Consider the following 13,842-nt stretch of genomic DNA (forward strand, 5'->3'; position numbering starts at 1 on the left):
TCCAGCATCATTTAGGTGACCTTGAGTCCATTAGGATCCAGGAAATGCCTCTAGTGGCTATCTGATTGACAGCCACTAGAGGCAGTCTTAGCCCTGCCAAGTAATCATTGCAGTTTCTCTAAAACTGCAATGATTTACATTGCAGGACTTTGTAGAATAGCGACACTGTACCAAGACCACTTCAATGAGCTGAAATGGTCTGGGTGACTGCAGTGTTTCTTTAAGTGTTATGAGGCCTCATTTTTGTTAGTACAATATTAATCAGGATCTGTCCCTTCCTCTCTAGGTTTTATGTGGTCAGTTGCTCAGCAAAACTCCTTCCCCCTATTCAGTATGCAACCAGTGGCTGCAATAATAGACTAGTTGGATATTTGTAATGTGACAATTTGCTTCATCTAATCAACTGTAGTATTCTACACTTTCCCAGAGTCACAGCAATGATTTCTCAGACCCAAAACCTCCAGTAGAAATCGGGTTTGTAAAGTTGTGCTCTATGTAGTCGAAGTGGGTATAAGCCTAATGATTTTCCTAAGAGGCTGGCATGACCTCTGTTCTATGTTGGTACTTGTCGACTGTATACAAGTTTTTTCTTGCTCTTTTCGTAATGAGTGGGAGCAGCACTATTTGCTGTGAATTTATGTAGAAAAGCATGTTCAAAAGTCTAAGGTATATTGGGCATGTAGCTGTTTTTCAAACATTTGATGTGTATCATTAACATATTTCACATAGAGATAAAACGTTCTTCAATACCTTGATATAAATGGCTGCTAATTCAGCCTATCGGGATTATATTTAACTTGGACCTAAATCTGCCTACAGGTTCAGTTGCTATTTTTTAGAAGCCTACATTTAGTTTAAATTAGACATTTTAATGCATTGGCAGTCATACAACCTCTTGCTTGTTTGAGAGCGCGGATAATATATGGACAGTGTCAAAAGAAAATTTTCATTGAAAAAATAAATCCCACTATATGCTGAAGTCATTTAAAATGAAAGCATATCCGCTCTGGCATGTTTCTGTTCCATTGGTGTGTTTATTACCATTATTTCACTTAATATATAACTACGCAGCTTGGGGAGGAAACCACTTTAATTTGGCAATGGCAGATGATAAATTACATTAACACTGTAATCACCATGACAACTTTAGCTTAATGAAGCAATTTTAGTGTATAGTTCATGACCCTGCAATCTCGCTGCTCAATTCACTGACATTTATGAGGTAAATCACTTTGTTTATGCAGTCCTAGTCACACCTCCCTGCATGTGACTTACTCATCCTTCCTAAACACTTCCTGTAACGAGTAATCTAATATTTACACTTCCTTTATTGCAAATAATGTTTAATTTAAAATGTATTATCTCCTGCTAAATTAATAACTTGCTAGACCCTGCAGGAGCCTCCTGTGTATGATAAAAGTTCAATTTACAGAGCAGGAGACAAAAACTTTTAAATTAAAGGACCACTATAGGCACCCAGACCACTTCAGCTTAATGAAGTGGTCTGGGTGCCTAGTCCATCTAGGGTTAACCCTTTTTTCTATAAACTGCTATGTTTATATTTGGGTTAATCCAGCCTCTAGTGGCTGTCTCGTTGACAGCCGCTAGAGACGCTTGCGTGCTTCTCACTGTGAAAAGCACAGTGATAAGACGCCAGCGTCCATAGGAAAGCATTGTAAATGCTTTCCTATGAGACTGGCTGAATGCGCGCGCTGCTCTTGCCGCACATGCGCATTCAGCCGAGGAGGAGGAGAGGAGGAGGAGAGGAGGAGGAGAGCTCCCCGCCCGGTGCTGGAGAAAGAGGTAAGTTTAACCCCTTCTCTCTATCCAGCCCGGCGGGAGGGGGACCCTGAGGGTGGGGGCACCCTCAGTGCACTATAGTGCCAGGAAAACAAGTATGTTTTCCTGGCACTATAGTGGTCCTTTAAGTTACATTTGATTGCAAATGAAGCAATTTAGTTTTTTATGCAGGCCATGTGAGTCACAGCCAGAAGAGGTGTGGTTATCACTGCATGAAGAGAAACAAATTAAATGCCTAAATGGAAATGAATTTGCAGTGAAAAATCAGAGGCATGATTTATACACAAAACCTGCTTCATTAAGCTCAAGTTGTTTTGGTGACTTTAGTGTCCCTTTACAATTTCATTTAAAGGGGCACTATGCGTGTATAATGTGTTCAGGTTTTTAAATTTAAAAAAAAAAGTAAGGATTTCAATAGAAATTGGCCCTTTTATAGATTAGCCTTGTTACACCCCCTATCAATCAGGCAACTGGTCCTGTTACCTCTTTTTAAAAGGTAGCAATTGCCCAGAGCATCTGCTTTGCAAATACTTTTTCTTGAACTATTTTTGATACACTGCTTTTTGAATTATTTTAACTTGCAATCTATATTTTTTTTTATTGTTTATTCTGTTTCCTTATTAGGTGCTTGTTGTTTATTTTTAATATTTCAATATTTTATATTACACCAATATCTTATATATTATTTTTATATAATCTTATAAGTTTTAATATGTTTATATATATATATATATATATATATATATATATATATATATATATATGTATACTATGAATAATTTGACTTTTTTGTCTAGCAGATTTTCTACTCATTTGGACATTATCTTTGCAAAGCTCCTCATGTATTCCACCTTAATTAAGGAGCTGCATAGTTCTGAGCAGTGCCATCCAAGCCACCCCTTTCTCTCTTCATGACCACTGACCATAACATGCTTTTCAAATACCGTTTTATTTGTAACAATTTACAACACAACCTGTCAGCCTTTGGGTGGTTTGTCCAACAGAAATTTCAGGTGCGCTGTCCAGGAATCCCACCAGCTGTGACAAAACATAACCAGGGAGAGAAAAACACCCCATCAAAATACAACTAATATACATGGTCATTTGCACTTTTTTAAAATTTTGTTTGCTATTAAGATAAATGTATTAATCAATGTATATAATTAGTTTTGCTCACTATATTAAATGTTTATACTTTATAGTGTCTTTAAAGTCGTAGCGCACCTTAATTTTACATGTATTAATATAGTGGATGTTTTATTAGGTTTTTGCCCTATATAAGGTTGTTGCTGCATCTATTAAATTGTTCTTTTTTTTCCACACAAAAAAGTGCCATACCTTCGCTTTTGTATTCCACATTTTCTGATTGAGTTGTATTGGGAAGGCTTTGATTAGATAGACAAAAGCCTGGGCTGCAGAAGAAGGGGAGGGCTTGTAAAGGCTTTGGATAAGAGATCTGCACCATTTGCAAGTTGTTCTTAGATATATCCATATTGAAAGAATGTATTATAAAAAATAAATTGTTTATATTTTTTTTGTATTCAAGATGTTGAGTGGACCATTAATTATTTTTAAAAGAGATTTAGAAAAAGCCTATTTATTTAAATGATTCCATAAATATTTTCAGATATTTAGTGCCAGTTCCTACATCCATAGTGTAAAATTAGAACCAATTAGAGGATAAACTAGAGCAGAGGTAGACACTCCTCTCCAGGTATTGTGGACTACATCTCCCATAATGCTCTTACAGCTATAATGCCAGCAAAGCATCAAAAGAGTTGTACTCCACAACATCATGAGTATATAGGTAGTGGAACATATTACACTTCATTCCCGTAAGATAAGGGCCAAATACATTTAATAATTCAGTTTCCCCAAACCTTCTGCTGATTTCAGAGTTAAGAGTTAACATCCATAAGCCAAGGTAAAATAAATATTCTTTAACAAGAAAGAGTTTGTATTGTTGTGTTTGTATACCAGTTGCCAAAAAAATGATGTAATTTAATTTTATTACGTTCCTTTGCCGATAATAAAATTGAAATAAAAAACAGCTGTAAACTAGGTCAGTTTTTGCAACAAAAAGTGAAATCGGCTCGCAATGTTTGTAAATTGAATTGGCCCAGGATTTACAGCATATTTCATAAAAAATACAAAGATATATAAATATTTTAATTTCCACTGCACAGAAAAAAGCTTAGTTCCACCATATGGCCATATTGTGTTAAGCCAACCACTAATACCCTAATATCGGTGGGTACTACACTAATTTTCACAAAGGAGACAAACATAAACTTAACAAGTGCCACTGCTAAATTAAAATTATAAACTAATGTACATTCAATTAATCAATTGTGAGAGCATTGAAAATATATGTCATACACAATAATGTGATCAAAAACCAATAAAAAAAAAAATAAAGTGCCATAACTAAATAAGTAAGGTGACAGTGACAGATACATATTGTTAAAGTGACATTGCTATTCAAAATCTCATCGAATGTATACTTTCCTGTGGTCACCTCCAAGGTGCGGGCTGCTCAACCAACAAGGAACGTGCATTTCTCAGCAGTGGTGCTGCTGTAAATACCAAAATTTATACAAAATACAGATTAAAGAACAGCGCACACAAAAATACAGTTTTACATTTTACAAGGCTACTTAAAGTCGTCTATCTCAAAAAACATATATTCAGTTCCACCATACGACCATATCATGTAAATACATTTGGCAATCTGATGACAAGTAGGCTACTGGAACAAACTTTCCTGGAATTGGTGCCTAGATCTGCTTGACTGCTACTAAAACAGCAGACCCAATAAGAGGGGCTACATGATACATATGTGGGAACCATGGATGAATCAACTTAAGAGGTGGAAATAAAGGACAGATCCTGACTACTGAGGAAATCAAGGAGATCCCATACCAGGGGCACTAGAAACAGATAAGCAAAGGCTGACAGCACTTGCAACTAGACTGAGCAGATACACCAGAGCAGAGGGTAAGAGAATTAAGGCCCTGTTCACCAAAGAACCATCAAAATACACGAGCCGAGGTCAGGGTAACGGAGAGACACCAAAAACGAGAACTAGCCAGAGTCGGATTAACGGTAATAATCAGAAAAGCAAACAAGACAGGCAAGGGATGGAGGCGGAGCTTAACCCCAAAAGTGAATGGTCGCATAACTCCCGAGCTCCGCCGAGGCCTAGCCTAAATTACAAGCCATCCACAGCACCTGAGCACCCAAACCCCCCGAGAATACCCCTCGCTATCCCCCCCGGCACCCACACGCACCTTCCCCATGGGCGGAGGGAAGAAAGCCCGAAATTACTCCGTTGCTCCGATCTTCAGGCAGAAGCCTGAACAACAACGGGCGCCATCTTTGGAACCCCCACTGATGGATTCAGACTCTGAAATGAGCAGACAGGCACACTCCGAGAGAACGGAGGCACCACTGACCAGGAGGGACATGAGGGGATTCCTGGCAGATTTTAAAAAATCCGTGGCAGAAGAACTTGACAAACAACTATGCCCCATACTAGAAGGCATGGCAGACCTCTCAGCCCGCCCACAGGCCGCAGAGGCCAAAATGGTGGATACAGACGAAAGAATTCAAGCCCACGGCAATGAAATACAACACCTACGTGATCAATTACGCTCCCTCGAAGAAACCAATGAAGACTTCAATGATAGAACACAGAGGAACAACATCAGGGTAAGGGGCGTCCCAGAATCGATATCAACTGACCTCCTCACTGACACCCTTACAGAGGTATTCCAAAACCTCCTACCGGAGGCCACAGCAGCCGATCTACTGATGGACCGGGCACATCGGGCACTGAGAGCCCCAAGCACCAATACCGCCACTCCTAGGGACGTTGTGGTACGGCTCCACTTTTACCATATAAAGGAGCAAATTATGCGAGCTGCCAGGGACACCCCCATTGACCTAGAAGGAGTGCCAGTCCAACTATTCCAAGATCTGGCACCAACTACCCTGAAATGATGGAGAGAACTACGGCCACTTACACAACACCTTAGCCACCTTGGCCTCCGATATGCATGGGGCCACCCATTCATAATGATCATCCGCAAAGATGTCAGATTCCACTCCCTCACAAGGCCCGACGAAGTCCCTGCACTTCTGACTCAGCTGGGCTTACCACAGATCCCAGAGATGCTTCACTCCGATGCTGACCCCCCACCGCGACTGCCGCCACGCAACAACCTGCCCGCCAAAAACGGTGACCGCCAACAACGTAATACGGCACCGCAAACCGCAGACGCAGCACGGCAGTAGAAGTGAGGAGATGGGGGGACAGTGACACAGGAACAGCTACCCGACTCCAGACCCCGACACCCCTGCCAGACATCCTCAACCTACACCGAATGAACCAACCCCTCACCGCACCGCCTGAGCGATCACAAGCCAGAGGCACACGACAATGCAGTTACAAGCACAACATGACCCCCACTCTCCGGGAAGTTCTCTCCAGCAAAACCACTTCAGCCACAACAAGTACTCCCGACTCCGGACAGAGAAGACCAGGGAGAGGGACACAACAGAACAGACAGAATACAGCGAGCCCGCTTATACAACCCCAGAGACTGGCCTACACCCCAGCAGGAACAGCAGAGAGCTGCAAACATAGCTCAGCCACTTTACCGGGCAACACACCAATACCATCCAGCCCAAGTCAAAGCAAGTCACAGCAGAGTTTCCCGCACTAAGTACCATGCCCTGTAACGACCCCCCCGATACACCGACAGCTAAGACCACGAGAGGGAAACCAACGGCGACCGGCACAGCATCTCCACTCGGCAAGACCCCCCAGAAACCACAGGACTGCTCACGGACCGCAACACACCCCGTTTCAGAACCCCTCTCCTGGTCAACGCCCACCACAGGAGCTTGACGTCGAGAACCAGGAATGGGACTCTGAGTCTTGGACATTGGGCTGCACGCAGCAAGTATACTACATACGGGGCAGCACACACATAACCCCCATAAGCATCCTGTGAAGCGCTTATCGCCCGCAGTCACCCAATCCCAAGCCAGACCACAGGTCCAGACCTCAAAGCACGGGGGGGGAGAAGGGAAGGAATACCGAGGAGGGAGAGAGAGGGGGGGTGACTATCAGGAGAGACGGGGTCACTGGGGAACAACCAGCCCATTCCAACACCTCCCCATTACAAGAGGGTCGGGCAACACAGGCCCACGGGACGCCCCGCATCCCACACCACATACGCTAGGGACCTAACTCCGACCCCAACCTGTGACCATCCCACGCCCTGACTCACCGACGATACCCAACGGACGATGAAAGACTGACAACTTAGCCACCCCAGCCCCACATACACCCGACGGAATACAGAGCCATGGACAGGCCACATATAAGAGCTGTGGACAGGGGACAAACACCATCACCACATGAGCAGCTTGCGACTACACAAGCCAGGGTAGGATAGCGTAAACAATAGGAGACGCTGCCCTGGTGGCACACGGGCCTCCCACTTACCACTCAAACACCAACTGACCCCTAACAGGCTGTTCCGACAACGAACTGCACATAGGATAAAGACGAGACGGCTTAACCCTTTTTTGGGGGGGGGGCTGTGGGTCGCCGGGGGCGTGGGACGCTTAGCAATATATACACAAGACCAGAAGCACCTGCTAAAATCACTGTTCTCTTTCCTCCTCTTCTGCTTCGATGCTTTATCTTTTGCTACCAGCGAATTAATGTGTTATATTGTTGAAATGTAAATGTAAGCATGTTATATACAGGTTATTGAAAACGTATTCAGCCAGAGGCCGAAGCACACACACAGAATCCCGAATAGAGAGGTGTAACCACACCCTACTAGGCCGCAACCCCCCTTAGGGGGAGGGAGAACTGCGACAACTCTATTACCAGGGACTGACCACACCCACACTACACCTTGCTTCAAGATGTCAACACGCCACACCTAACCATCACAAATACTACAGCGCGGTCAACACAATATAAACAGGACCACCTTACATAACTCTAATGACGCGGGGTTGTCCCCCCGCTGCCCCAGCGTGGCACACCTCACTTGAAGGTTGGGCAGCAACGTAGCAGACCTCGTACCATTGGCACACAAAAACACCCCCCGCATAGGTACACACACACCCGGCACTCACACGCTCAACATCACATAACACACGCTCACATCAACAAGCCAGAAGAGCAGCACCCAGAACTCGCACAATGGGATCTCTCCTATACACTAGCTACACGTACACGAGCACACTCCCACGTCACATAACAGACCGCACATACGAGAACCCCCGCCCAAGACCCAGCTCCCCTATCCCAAAACCCAATACCCGGGCTCAGCCAAATCAACATGTTCATGGGCAGGTCACAGACGGAACCTGCCAACACTTGTGCACACCCTACCCCACCGGCCTCGACTCTCCCAAGGACCTTGGGTCAGTTAATCGAGACCCCCACCTAACCAATGACTGGCCATGATAAGCCCAGTCCTTCAGACGTCAGCCCGCGTGGGCAGGACCCTACCGCCCCCCCTCTCTCCCGCCCCCACTCTCCCCGCCGATCCCACACCGAACCGACTGCCCACCCGAAGCCACCATGCCTGGAAGGGACGCCACGCTACACACCGCCCCGTACCTCACCGCTCGACCAGGACCACCCTTCAAAGATAACATGGCGTCAAAGAACCTCCAAATCCGCCTCACCTCCCTCAACGTCAAGGGACTTAACTCGCCAGGGAAAAGACACGGGATACTGTGCTGGGCCAACCACACGGGAGCGGATATCATTCTGATTCAGGAAACCCACTTCACCGACCACAAACAATTCCCACTAGTCAACCGACACGTTAGAAGGTATTACCTGGCCAACTCGCCGGAAGCAAAAACAAAGGGGGTTGCAATATTGCTGCGAAACTCCTGTCCATTAGAGGACATACAAACCCGCAAAGACCCCTCAGGGAGATTCCTCTTCCTCACAGGACATGCGGGAACAACTTAACTAACCATATGCTCACTATACGCTCCCACCACCCCGGATGCCTCATTCTGGAACACATTCAAGACCCACCTCATGAGCCTCTCAGCCAAACACCTAATCGTAGGCGGCGACTTAAACGCCTGCCACGGACCGCAGAACACACACCAGCAGTACACCGGTCCCAACTAGAAACGACAAACTATATGCGGACTTCCTAACCGACACACCCCTACTAGACGCCTGGAGGATCCAGCACCCGTCGTCGGTTGATTTCACCTTCTACTCCCACACACACATGTCTTACTCCCGAATCGACAGCTTTCTTATCTCCCCGGCAGTCCAACCTTGGACCACCCACATGCATATAGGAAACATTGTGTGGTCCGACCACGCCGAAGTGGCACTGATGGTACAGACCCCCCTACTGGCACGACCTTGGCGATGAAAACTCACTCCATGGATACTCAAAGATGCGGCTACGGTCCACATGGTGACTGAGAAACTCCAAACCTACTTCGACCTCAACACCACTGACGACGTGGCGCCACCAACGGTCTGGGCAGCTCATAAAGTAACGATTAGAGGAAATCTTATAGCGATAGCCACGGCCCTCAAAAAGCAACGACTCCGGAAACTTACGGACGCCTTGACCGACCTCACAAGGCTCGAAACCCTTCACAAACAAAACCCGTCCTATTCGCTTCTTGCACAGCTCAAGACAACACGAGAACTCATCAAACAACTGTCAGCAGCGTGTGGTCCAAGCAACGATTCTACGAAAAGGGTAACAAAGCGGCACGCTGCCTCAAAAAAAGACAGGACAACAAGAAAATCTCAACAATCCGAACTAAGACCGGAGAAACAACAAAACCCAGAAGCAATAGTCCAAGAATTCCTTCAATACTACACCAACCTATACAATCACACCGCCACGACACCCGCGGGAGATACAGATTGGACGACAGGGCCGGACTGGGGATACGAAGCAGCCCTGGGAAAAAATCTATGCCAGCCCCATAAGTCATTGTGCTATGTAGGGTGTATATATATATATATATATATATATATATATATATATGTGCATGTATATATATATATATATATATATATATATATATATATATTTATATATATATATGTGTGTGTGTGTGTGTGTGAGTGTGTATATATATATGTGTGTGTGTGTGTGTGTGTGTGTATATATATATATATATATATATATATATATAGGCAATTGAAATAGTTGGCTGCACTCTCGGATTTCCTTAAAACGTAACTTTTATTAAAATATTTAAGAGAAGATCAACGTTTCATCCCCTCTTGTGGACTTTCATAAGGATCATGATGAAAGTCCACAAGAGGGACTGAAACGTTGATCTTCTCTTAAATATTTCAATAAAAGTTACGTTTTAAGGAAATCTGAGAGTGCAGCCAACTGTTTCAATTGCCTGGATATATATATATATATTGATACATTTCTTCTTCTAATTTAAAATATTAGTTCTTTCAGAGTAATTAAATTATACAGTAAAGCATACGCACATGCAGACACAGACAATCTTACTGATGCACACAAATAGGCTCATTGACAGACACTCTCAATGACACACACAGACAAGGTTACTGGCACACACACAAATTTAGTACAGACAAACTCTGATACACACACAAGCTTACTACAGACAAGCTCACTGTCACACACACACGCTCACTATAGACAAGCTCACTGATGCGCACACGCTCTCCCTACAGACAAGCCCATTGACACACACATGCTCCCTACAGAAGAGCTCACTAACACACAGATTCACTATAGACAAGCTCACTGACACACACAAACTCACTAGCAGGCGCACACACACAGAGGCTCCCTCACTAGCAGATGCTCGCGCACACACACACACACACCCACAGAGGCTCGCTCGCTCACTTACTAGCAGATGCACACACACAGTCACTGACACCGAGGCAAACATCCACACTTAGAGAGACAGGCAGACAGTCACTGACACTGAGGCAAACATCCACACACACAGAGACAGGCAGACCATCACACACACAGGCAGACCGTCACACACACAGGCAGACAGTCACACGCACGCAGACAGTCACACACACAGGCAGACCGTCACACACACAGGCAGACAGTAACACGCACACAGACAGTCACACGCACGCAGACAGTCACACACACAGGCAGACCGTCACACACACAGGCAGACAGTCACACGCACACAGACAGTCACACATAGACAGTCAGACACAGACAGTCACACAGGCAGACAGAGTCACACACACAGGCAGACAGTCACACACACAGGCAGACAGTCTCACACACATGGGCAGACAGTCACACACACGCAGACAGTCACTCACACAGGCAGTCACACAGACAGTCACATGCAGACAGTCACACACACACACACAGGCAGTCACACACACACACGCAGGCAGTCACACACACGCAGGCAGTCACACACAAGGAGGCAGTCACACACACACGCAGGCAGTCACACACAGGCAGCCACACACACACACAGTCACACACACAGAGGCAGACAGTCACACACAGACAGTTACACACTCACAGACAGTCACAGGCAAACAGTCACACACACAGGCAGTCACACACACACAGACAGTCACACACACACACAGACAGTCTCACACACACACACACACACAAACAGTCATACACTCACAGGCAGTCACACACAGACACACTGACCTGCTTCTTACCTCCACATCACTTGGAGCTCCTGGAGGCTGGTTGTTGGGGAAGCAGGGACTCCCTCCTGCTTCCCATGCTGCAGTCAGCCAGGCCCGGCCGCACAGCAAGCTCCGCCCCTGCCGCACGCTAAGCCCCGCACACACCCCCTCCGCAGTTTTTTTTTAAAATGATCCCTGCCGGCCATGTGTGAGCTGTGCCGGCCGCCTGGCTCCCCCTGCTCCAATGGGACCCTGTGCGGCCGCACAGCTCACATATGGCCGGCCGGGATCACAGGAGCCTAATCACTGAATGGGGCTGTCAGCCCAGCCCCAGGTGCCGCGGCCCACCGGGAAATTTCCCGGTATCCCGGTGGGTGGGCCAGTCCGGCCCTGTTGGACGGAGACCATCTCATCATTCCTACGACCCCTCAATCTACCCTCCCTCTCCAACAGGGCACAAGCCATGCTGGAAACACCCATTGAGGCCGAAGAAATCGCCCTAGTCCTCAAGACACTGAAACCCAGGAAAAGCCCGGGACCTGACGGCTTCACAGCCATTTACTACAAGACGTTTCAGGCCATCCTAATACCAGTGAGTTGCAAAGCCTTCAACTCACTGTTACAAGGACACGAACTCCCCCCCGACATGCTGACAGCCGACATATGCCTCCTACCCAAGCCGGGGAAAGAACACCTTTACCCAGGACATTACTGCCCAATTTCGCTCTTAAATACCGACCTGAAAATACTTACGAAAGCACTTGCTAACCGCCTCAATCCATACCTCCCATCACTGATCCACCCAGATCAGGTCGGCTTTATCCCCAAACGGCAGGCGGCAGACAATACCAGGAGAGCTTACGACACAATCTGGTTCACCAAACACCAAAACATCTCCTCGGTAGTGCTATCACTGGATGCCGAGAAGGCATTCGATCGCCTTCTCTGGCCATACATGTACGGAGTATTAGCACACTTGAAATTCCCACCGGAATTCCTGAACATCATACGGGCAGTATATAATCGCCCAACCGGAAAGCTCCTACTCCCCCATGTCGAAGCCCAAACCTTCAACATAGCTAACGGGACCAGGCAGGGATGCCCCCTCTCCCCGTTACTCTTTGCAAAATCCCTGGAACCACTGCTCCAAGCTATCTGCATTCACCCCATCATACATGGAGTACAGATCAGACAAGAAACGTACACCGTGGCAGCTTATGCAGACGATGTCCTCCTAACGTTGACAGACCCCATCCCCTCCCTGCACGCCACACTCACCCTTATCGACGAATATTCTATCATATCGGGCTACAATATCAATTTAACCAAGTCAACACTAATGCCAATAGCAATGACCCCCACGCAACCCTACCTGCTTCACCACTCCTTCCCCTTCCGCATCACCACGACTGCCCTCACGTACCTGGGCACCAAACTAGCTCCGGCACTGGGAGACATCTATGGCCTCAACTATACACCGCTCCTTACGACAGCGTACTCAGACTTGCAACGCTGGGACAAACTGGGGATATCGTGGCTGGGAAGAGTCTCCACCATCAAAATGAACCTCCTCCCACGATTCCTCTACCTCTTCCAGACACTGCCCATCCCGATACAAAAACCGGACTTCAAATGCCTTCAGGCGGCAATAGACAAATTCATATGGAAAACCCTAGACTTAGAGGCGGACTAGGACTGCCCAATTTCCAGCAATATTACAACGCGGCCCAACTGGCCCACATCCAACAGTGGCATGCACCCCCAGGCACCAAACGCTGGGTGGATTTGGAACATGACATCCTGGGGTTGCACCAACCCTCCTCATACATGTGGGTACCACGCATACACCGACCACTTCCACCACCCACCTCGCCGGCAATTACCCACACACTAACCCTCTGGGACAAACTCAATCCGAGATATGACCTATCATCCTTTCTTTCCCCGGTAACACCGATATACCGCAACAAACTCTTCCCACCGGGCATGACAGCGAAGCACTTCCTCGCATTCGACCAGCGTGACATATCAAGATTACTCCACCTGTACCGCCAGGGAGAAATCTTCAAATACAACGAACTTCCCCACGCGGAAACCTTAACCACAGCAGACCATTTTCGATATATACAGCTTAGGGACCTGGCGCAACAGCCCATGATCAAACAAGCAGGCATCTCACCTCCGACGACATTCGAGAAACAGTGCTTCGACACACCCCTACAATCAGGGCAAAGCTCCGCCCTCTACAACACACTGACGACCCACGCCTCACAAGTCAAGCGACTGCACCGAAATCTGGGAAGCGACAAATTCTCTAACGGTCTGCGTTACGCACAAAG

At 46.7% G+C, this 13,842-nt stretch overlaps 1 protein-coding gene across 1 annotated transcript in view; it reads right to left on the bottom strand.

The window, feature by feature from the left end:
* Positions 1-749: 749 nt before the first annotated feature.
* TP63 (tumor protein p63) overlaps positions 750-13,842 on the bottom strand; it is a 401,462-nt gene continuing 388,369 nt past the window's right edge. Inside the window, exon 14 of the transcript XR_010086597.1 lies at positions 750-764. The gene's annotated coding sequence lies outside the window, so the exon portion shown is untranslated. The remainder of the gene's footprint in view (positions 765-13,842) is intronic.

This window comes from Pelobates fuscus, chromosome 2, assembly GCF_036172605.1.
Source record: "Pelobates fuscus isolate aPelFus1 chromosome 2, aPelFus1.pri, whole genome shotgun sequence".
Lineage (NCBI taxonomy): Eukaryota > Metazoa > Chordata > Amphibia > Anura > Pelobatidae > Pelobates > Pelobates fuscus.